The following is a 9714-nucleotide window of genomic DNA, read 5'->3' as shown; positions in this document are numbered from 1 at the left end:
GAACTCAGACACTCGGGGAACTCCTTTCAAAGCTGACCTCAGTTTTCTCACAAGAACCCAGTTAGTTGATGTTTTATTGTAATCGTCTTAATTTGCTAAGGACCAGTAATAAATTTTTAAAAAGCCTTAAAAACAAAACAAAACAAAAAAACTGATTATCAATACAGTATGAACATTTCTCCAAGTCAATTAACAAAAATAGGAAATACCACTTTAATTGAATGCACAATGAGAAAATAAATACTATGGGTGCATACATGCATATGTAAATATATGTATGACTAAATTCTGCAAGTTTTTAAACTATCTTTTTACTGATGGAGAGATTCATCATGGTTTTTTTCCCCTGTACTACAAAGTAGCCATAAATATTCTAACATTCTGGAGTAAGGTTCCCTTATATGAAATGTTTGGGACCAAAAATATTGTAGATTTTGGATTTTTTCAGATTTTGAAATATTTTCATATCATAATGTGATATGTTAGGAATGAGACCCAAGTCTAAATTTATTTACATTCCCTACATACAGTATACATGTAGCCTGAAGGTAATTTTATGTATTTGTAAAATTTTGTGCAAGAAACAAAATTTTGACTGTCTTTTGACTGTGATCAGTCATACAAGGCCTTATGTGAAATTTTTCACCTGTGGCATCATATCAGTGCTCAAAATGCTTCAAATTTTGAAGCATTTCAGATTTCATATTTTTTAGTTGACCTTGGAACATGGATGTGAACAGTGCAGGTCCACTTGCATTTGTATTTTTTTTAAATAAATATATCAGAAAACGTTTTGGAGAATTGCAATTGAAAAAAACTAGCAGACTAACTGCATAGCCTAGAAATATAAAAAAAAAAAAATTAAGAAAATCTACATACTTCATGAATGCATAAAGTATATGTATATAATAATCTATTTTATCATTTACTACCATAAAATATACACAAATCTATTATAAAAAGTTAAAATTTATCGAAATGTATGCACACAAACTGTACAAGTCACAATTTGCAGTCAAGAGAAACATAAACAAACATAAAGATGCTGTATTAAACTACAACTGCATACAATTAACTACAGCACATACTGTCCTACCTGAATAATTATTTTTATTTTATTTTTATAAATGTGTTAAGTACAAGCCTACTTTTATTATATGGTTGTTTTGCTATTCAGATATATTGCTAGTGGTGAAGTCTGGGCTTTTACTGTACTCATCACTCCAATAGTGAACATTGTACCCAATAAGTAATTTTTCAACCCTCACTCCCCTCCAACCCCGGCATCTTTTGGAATATTCTCCAACGTCTACTTTGCCTTGTATGTACTATTATAACAATTTTGCAGCCACCCCCTGCTGCTACTGTGATGAACTCGTATTGCCAGTATCTGCCATGAGCACTTGGTCTCTTCAGTAAATTCTGTATCCAATAGTGTGTTCTCTCACGGTTCTCTTTTCATTGTGCTTACGGTAATACCATCAATCTTGAATAATACCATGAGACCAATACAAGGAGCCACAAGTGATGCTGGGAGTGCTCCCAAGAAGCAGAGAAAAGTTGTAACATTATGAGAAAAAGTTAGATTGCTTCCTGTAGATTGAGGTCTGCAGCTACCTGCCATTTCAAAATAAATGAATCCAGTGTAAGGTCCCTTAAAAAAAAGGGGGTAGGGGGAAATTCATGAGGCCCTCATTGTAGCTATGCCAACAGGCATGAAAACCTTGTCCTTTCTTATCTCATATTAAAAATGCAGCTTTTATGTGGGTACAGAATTACTATAAGAAAGACATACCTATAGATTCTTATTTGATTCAAGAAATAGCGAAGTCATTATTTGAGAATTTAAAGTAAAAGGAAGGTGAAAGATCTAAAGCTGGTAATTTAATGCCAGTAAAGGATGATTTGATAATTTTAGAAAGTGGTTTGGTTTTAAAAATGTCAGGATAATGGGAGTAGCAACTTCTGCCAACCAAGAGCCAGCAAGTGAATTCTCAAATGCCATTAAGAAAGACATTGAGGGCCGGGTGCGGTGGCTCAAGCCTGTAATCCCAGCACTTTGGGAGGCGGAGACGGGCAGATCACGAGGTCAGGAGCTCGAGACCATCCTGGCTAACACGGTGAAACCCCGTCTCTACTAAAAAATACAGAAAACTACCCGGGCGAGGTGGCGGGCGCCTGTAGTCTCAGCTACTCGGCAGGCTGAGGCAGGAGAATGGCGTAAACCCGGGAGGCGGAGCGTGCAGTAAGCTGAGATCCGGCCACTGCACTCCAGCCTGGGCGACAGAGCCAGATTCGCTCTCAAAAAAAAAAAAAAAAAAAAATTGAGGAAACAGGATATCTGCCTGAATAGATATTAATTAATAGATATTAATGCAGCTGAAAGTGCCCTATTCCGGGGGGGGGAGGGGAAGCCAAAGGACATTTATTAGTAAGGAAGAGAAGCAAGCACCAAGATTTAAGGCAGGAAGGGACAGGCTAACTCTACTGCTTCGTACAAATGTAGTCGGGTTTATGATCAGGGCTGCCCTAGCTATAAAGTTGCTAACCCCTGAGTCTTGAAGGGAAAAGATAAACACTAGTTATCAGTCCTTTGGTTGTAGAACAAGAAGGCCTGGACAATGAGAATGCTTTTTTTGGATTGGTTCCATCAATGCTTTGTCCCTGAAGTCAGAAGTACCTTGCCAGTAAGGGACTGCTTTTTAAAGTTTTTTGTTTGTTTGTTTCTTTAATTGGAAAGTGCCCCCTGGCCACCTAGAACCCCATGAGTTCAACACCAAAGGCACCAAAGTGGTCTCCTTTTCCCCCAAACACATCTCTAATTCAGCCTCTAGGTAAAGGCGTCATAAGACCCTTTAAGGCTCTACACATGGCATTCTGTGGAAAGGTTTGTCAAGACCACAAAAGAGAACCCCAATAGAGAAAATATCAGGGAAGTCTGGAAGGCTTACACCTTTGAAGATGACATCAGTTGATATAGGAAAAGTCATGAAAACCATGAAACTCAAAACAATAAATTCCTGCTGGACAAAAGTACAATTTGTGTCTACATGTTATGCATGACTACAGAATTATGACAAACCCAATTAAGAAAAAACATGGAAAGAAGTGTGGATATGAAGGGAAAAAACGGTGTGAAGGGTTGCAAGATATGGATCTTGGAGGAATTTAAGAGCTAATAGGCACCACACCAGAGGAATTAACAAAAGATGACTTAATGGAGATGAGTACTTCCTAACCAGTGTCAGACAATGATGAAGAAGACATAGAAGAAGCAGTGCCAGAAAGCAAATTGTCATTCAACAATCTGGCAAAAGGGTTCTGATTATTCAAGACTGCTTTTGACTTCTTTTATGACATAGACCCCTCCATGATATAGGAACTGAAACTAAGACAAATAGTGGAAGGTCTTATAGGTACTACATGGAAATTTTTTAGAGAAATGAAAAAGCAAAATAGACAGAAATAATGGTGTATTTCTGTAAAGTTTCACCAAGTGTGTTTACCTCTTCTGCTTCCCCTTCCATGCCTTCTGCCTCTTCCACCTCTGCTACCCCAAGACAGAAAGACCAGCTCCTCCTCCTCCTCCTCTGCCTACTCAACATGAAAACAACAATGATGAAGACCTTTAGGATGATCTGCTTCCACTTAATGAATGGGTCATACATTTTCTCCTTCTTACAATTTTCTTGATTATAATTTTTTTCTGTAGCTTAGTTTATTGTAAGAATACAGTATATAATACACATAGCATGCAAAATATGTCTTAAACATAACACATGTTATCAGTAAGCCTTCTGGTCAACAATAGGCTATTAGTAGTTTGGGGGGAGTCAAAAGTTGTACGTGGATTTCACTGTGTGGGAGGCCAGCTCCCCTAACTTCATGTTGTTCAAGGGGCAACGATATTCTTTCTCAATGGCACTTCACCTTCCATAAATTCAAGTTCCAAAAGTAGAACTTCAAGTTCAAAAGGATTTTTAAAAAAAAGTTACTGCCAGATTACAGAAAGTTTCCAATTTACATTCTCACTAACAATGTACAACGTTGGTGTCCCTGAATCCTTATCAGCAATGAATTTTTAAATATACTATAAGGGATGAAAACATATTTTTGTAAATTTGAAATTCCCTGATCACTAATGAAGTTAAGCATCAATACTTTTCCTTTAATATGCAAATGCTGAAAATACCTCTAACTATAATAGATGTCAAAAATCTGTAAATCAGGCCAGGTGTAGTAGACACTCACCTGTAGTCCCAGCCACTGGGAGACTTGAGTCCAAGAGTTCAAGACTGTAGTATGCAAAGATTGAGCCTATGAATAGCCACTGCACTCCAGCCTGGACAACATAGCAAGACCCCATCTCTTAAAAAAAAAGAGTCTATAAGACAAAGGTCCTCATAAATCAAGAGAAGCCAAGACAGTCACTGTGCCTGAAGAATATTTCAAATATTATTGTAAAACAATGAGATATTGAACATACATTGGAGCAAACTCTTCTTCACTCTTAAATCCTTTCAGCACAGAGACCATCAACTGACTGTGTCTGGGTGCTACCTGACTACTATTGGAGTCTCTTTCATCTGCCTGAGTCTGTGCAACAGTATGAAATTATAATTTTACTATGCACTTAAACTTTCCTCAATATATTGAATTATTACAGAATTTGATGAGTCAAATTTTGTAAATTCAGTTACCTTTTTCCACTACGCTAGGCCTCATATACTATCTGGTCTCAGGGTTAAAGGTCCACAATTGAATAAGCCAAACTTCTTAATTTGAGGGTAAAGCATGTTAATAAATCTGGCCTTAATGTCAAATGAACTTATGTCATATTAAGTAGCTGGATAGAAACATGCATTCCAAAGTGGATACTGTTTATCAGGCTCAGTGCTCTATTCTTGACAGTAAATCCCAGAATGGGGTGGATGTTTTAATTGTGTATTAAATAGTATTAGGTGTAATATTGAAACCACTAAGGAAACACTATTGATGTGAATAGGAACACTAGCTGTGGAGCTGGGAATTTTCTATATAAATGCTATGTCTTTCACTCACCTGTTTAGTGGGCAAGTTGTTTCAGTTCCTATAATATCTACATTGGAGAAAATCACCCCACCTACTTCTTCAGATATTATAATAATTATGAGGGATAACATGTTTTTAAGTGCTTAACACAATTCCTCACACATAGAAAGCAATAATAAACATTGGCTAGCATTGTAAGGAGGTTTATTGTCTTCTAATGTGTTTTCACACATTTTCTCTCTGGGATCTTGAGTGAAACGTGGATCTAGAAGAAGAACAAAATGATGTTACCTTAATGATCTCTGTGTATTTATACTCAAAGGTGTCTTAAAATACTTTGCTGGCCAACAAAAGATACCTCCTGTTCTAATTGGGCATTGTCCTTTTCTTTAAACTATGCAGACAAACAATATTATAAAGTGAGAACAACAGCATAAAAAACATAAACATAAGTCTTAAAAGTGAGTTCATGAAAATTCTTACTGATAAAATGTCAATGTCACAGACTGAATGTTTATGTCCCCCAAATTTGTATATTGAAATCCTAACCCCCAGGGTACTCGTGTTACGAGGTAGAGTCTTGGGGAGGTGATTAGGTCATGAGGACAAAATTCTCATGAATGGGATTTGTGCCCTTATAAAAGAGATCCCAGAGAGCTCATTGGCCCCTTCCAGAGTATGGGGATATAGCAGGAAGTTGCCTTCTATGAGCCAGAAGGGTTGACCTCACCCCAGATGCTGAATCTGCCTTGATATTGGACTTCCCAGCCTGCATAACTGTAAGAAATTTCTGTTGTTTGTAAGTTACTCAGCTTATGGTATTTTGTTACAGCAGCCTACATAGACTAAGACGAGTATCATTTCGAGGATTGAAATTTCTTCATAAATGAATAGACCCTGTTAAACCATATTCTCTGCTAACCCCATTTACTCACTGTTCCTCTTTATTTTAGTTTCAGATTTTTGCTATTTATCTCTGTAATTTTATTCATTCTTCACAATTTGCCATTCTTATACTTCAAATCATGTTATCAGTTTATAATACCTCCATCAAATGATAGTCTGCATTTGTTTATCCTTGGCTGATTAAAAACACTTGGCATAATTTCCTTTAAATCATCTTCCTCCCATCTCACAACACTGTATTGTTTTCAATTAATTTCCAATAAACTCTTCATTGTCCATGCTGTCAGAGTTGGCAGAGTTAATCCCTGTTTAAGCTAATAGGTTCAACTTCTTCAACAAACGAATCTTTCATGAAAGCTGCTGACAAGTCAGAGTATTAATTAAATCTAGTTTCATTGCTTCTCACTCTCCTTGATCTTTATCTCTTGTTTTTTGGGAGACAGTCACAGAGTTCTGGTGCTAATAAATACTATAAAAAGTATGGAATACAGTCTGAAGAAGCAGAATGTTCTCTTTAAAGTTGATGTGGTGCTTTTTGTGCACTGAGCATTGGCTCAAAACCCCAAAAATTAGGCAGCCATACTCCTAAGCTCATCTTCAACCATAAGACAGAAAAGTCAAACATATCTGAAAATATAATATCACTGGTACCTTATACCAGCACTAAGAATAAGAAAACCCTGGAGAGTGGCTCTAGCACAATATTTTTCAATTGGAATTAATTTTTCAAAATGGAAAGGACTTCATTTTTTTGTTATAAAATTAGTATGTGTTTATTATTAAAAATAAGTACAAAAATCTATAAAAGAAAAAGGGAAAAATGATCAGCAGTTCCACATTCCAGAGATCATCACTGTTAGCATTTAGGTATACAAATATCCAAACACTTTTCCTATCAATACAATTAATTTTTAAATTTGACCATTATGCAATATACACTTGCACTAAAACACCATACTGTACCCCATGAACATATGCAATTATTATGTCAATTAAAAACAAAATAAAAAACATTTTACAAAAAATCATGTTGTTTTTAATAACTTGTGTATTTCTAATTGTATACACCATAAAACAAATGTTTTCACATAACATTTATTTTATTATAATAACCAATTTATTCATTTAAACAGCAAGGTACATTTCAATCTACAGATATACTATATAATATTTACTCCAATCTGGATGAGAATTTATGTTGCCTGTAAATATTGTATCACAAACATTGTAAGAATAATCTCTGTAAAGGTTTTTTCCTGTATTATTATTTGGGTAGAAAAATTACTAGAAATAGAATAACTGGGTCAAAGATTAAAAACAATTTAAATTTCAGTGTATAGCACCAAGTTATTCTCTGACATATTGTACTGTATAGTATTTGAAATTTTTTCTCCATTTTTACTACTGCCAATAACTTTAATCTTTGCAGATCAGTGAGACAAAAAATGATAATAATAATGCAGTAGTATGCAAGGGAGATGAATATGTAGAAAAAGAAATTCAAATGGCCAGGAGTAATAGAAGATGTTCAACATCAATCTAATCAAATTAATGAATCTTTAAAATGCAATAGCAGTCAATGTTAGCAAGAATGTAGGTATTAAATATTCTCATAGGAATATAAACTAGGACTGTGTTTTAGGATCATATTAGGTCACAGCAATTAAAAGATGTTAAATTCATATGCTCTATAGCAACTTCTCAGTTTGGAATTTATCACATGGAGGATCTTGTAAAAATACATAAACCAAGATATGTTAGTAAAGTTTTTGGCAGTCTATTGTTTAAATAAAAAATATGTTTACACAATACAGTTGTTAAAAGTAAGAATATCTTGAAGGTAAATTATTAAACAAAAATAGAAAGCCTAGGAATATTTACACAATACAGTTGTTAAAAGTAAGAATATTTTGATGGTAAATTATTAAACAAAAATAGAAAGCCTAGGCTGGGCGAAACAGCTCATGCCTGTAATTCCAACACTTTGGGAGGCTAAGGCGGGAGGATTGCTTGAGCCCAGGAGTTTGAGACCAACCTGGGCAGCACAGTGAGACCGCGTGTCTAGGGAAAAAAAAAATAGAAAGCCTAGTTCTGAACATCCTTTTGTGTAATACTAAAGGATAAAATTTTATTTTCTATGTTGTTTAAGATCTATATTCTATACGGGGGATGTGTATTAAGGTCATTTTTAAAAAGATACTCAAGAAATTGTCAACAGTGATTATCTTAAGGAGAGATTCTAGATGTTTGGGGGTAAGAGACTAGAAGAAGGAGAATTTTATATTTCATTTTTACCTTTATTTAATTTTTTGATTTTCTTACTGGATGCATGAATTATATTTTATGTCAGCATGTTTTATCAGATAAATAAAATTATGAGCTATTTCTGTTTCCTCTCATTTGTTTTATTTTTAAATAAAGGAAAATGAGGTATGTCTTTTTAAAATTTGATAATCTTGAGTCCATGATTATTATGAAAGCCCTCTGTTATCTTTTGACTTCCTTTCACAATGACTGTTTGTGTTATAGAACAATTTCTCAAGACAAATGTCGTAGAAGGTAGATACAAAAAATGATTACATTTGTTTATTCAAGCTAATTTCATGTTATGAACAAAATTACGTAATGTCATTTCTAAGACCTTTCTGTGATCTATCAATCCACTAGGTTAAATAGCAGAAATCACTTCCAAAACAAATCCTTTTTCAGTCAGCAAAATGAAGCAATTATATGAATAAGTTTTTCCACTTGGCCTATTTTTCTGCCCATGGTTATTAATCAGTCTCACTGACTACATTTTCCGTTTTACATCCCCTTTCAGGCACTACTCCAGGTGACCAAGCATATCACATTATGTAAATAAAATAAAACAAATCTTTTCCCATTGAGCAAATGGATATACTTCACCTCTAATGCTTCCAGTCTTTCTCAGATCATTCAAAAAGCATGATATGGTTTTCATAAAAGGACATTCATCCCATTTGACTAACTGGAATTTCTTTAAGTAAAATTTTACTCCAGCTAATCTTTACCAAATAGCTGAATTAATTCAAGTTGACACCCTGTTATCTACCAGCTCTTCCAGTCCTTTTGCTTGATTGTTTTGTCATTTTGCCTTTTCTCCTCTTCTAAAGAGGGAGTATGGAGATTGACCCTTCTGAAACAGCTGTGTTACATCATGATCCTTGAGGATACCAGTTCTTAACTGGCTGCACATCAAAATCACTGTTTCCTTTTACCAATACTCTAGACACACTCAAGCAGACATTCTGGATTCTGATTTAATTGACACAGAGTAGGGCCTGGGCATTTTTAAAGCTCCTCACATGATTCCACTGTGCCTCATCTATCCTAGCCCTTAAGCAGGACCAAACATTTCTTCTATCTTAATTATTATTCTCTTAAACTTAGTCCAATTCCTCACAACTGATAGATTTCTATATACTCATCTGCCCTGAATGATGACAATTGATATGGTTTGGCTCTGTGTCCACACCCAAATCTCATCTTGTAGCCCTATAATTCCCACATGTTGTGGGAGGGGCCCAGTAGGAGATAATTGAATCATGAAGATGGGTCTTTCCCGTGCTGTTCTTGTGTTAGTGAATAAGTCTCATGAGATCTGATCATTTTAAAAATGGGAGTTTCCCTTCACAGGCTCTCTCTTTGCCTGCTGCCATCCATGTAAGACGTGACTTGCTCCTCCTTGTCTTCTGCCATGATTGTGAGACCTCCCCACTCATGTGGAACTGTAAGTCCATTAAACCTCTTTCTTTT

This window comes from Piliocolobus tephrosceles, chromosome 4 (assembly GCF_002776525.5).
Source record: "Piliocolobus tephrosceles isolate RC106 chromosome 4, ASM277652v3, whole genome shotgun sequence".
In the NCBI taxonomy this organism is placed as follows: Eukaryota; Metazoa; Chordata; class Mammalia; order Primates; family Cercopithecidae; genus Piliocolobus; species Piliocolobus tephrosceles.
This window is presented reverse-complemented; position numbering follows the sequence as displayed.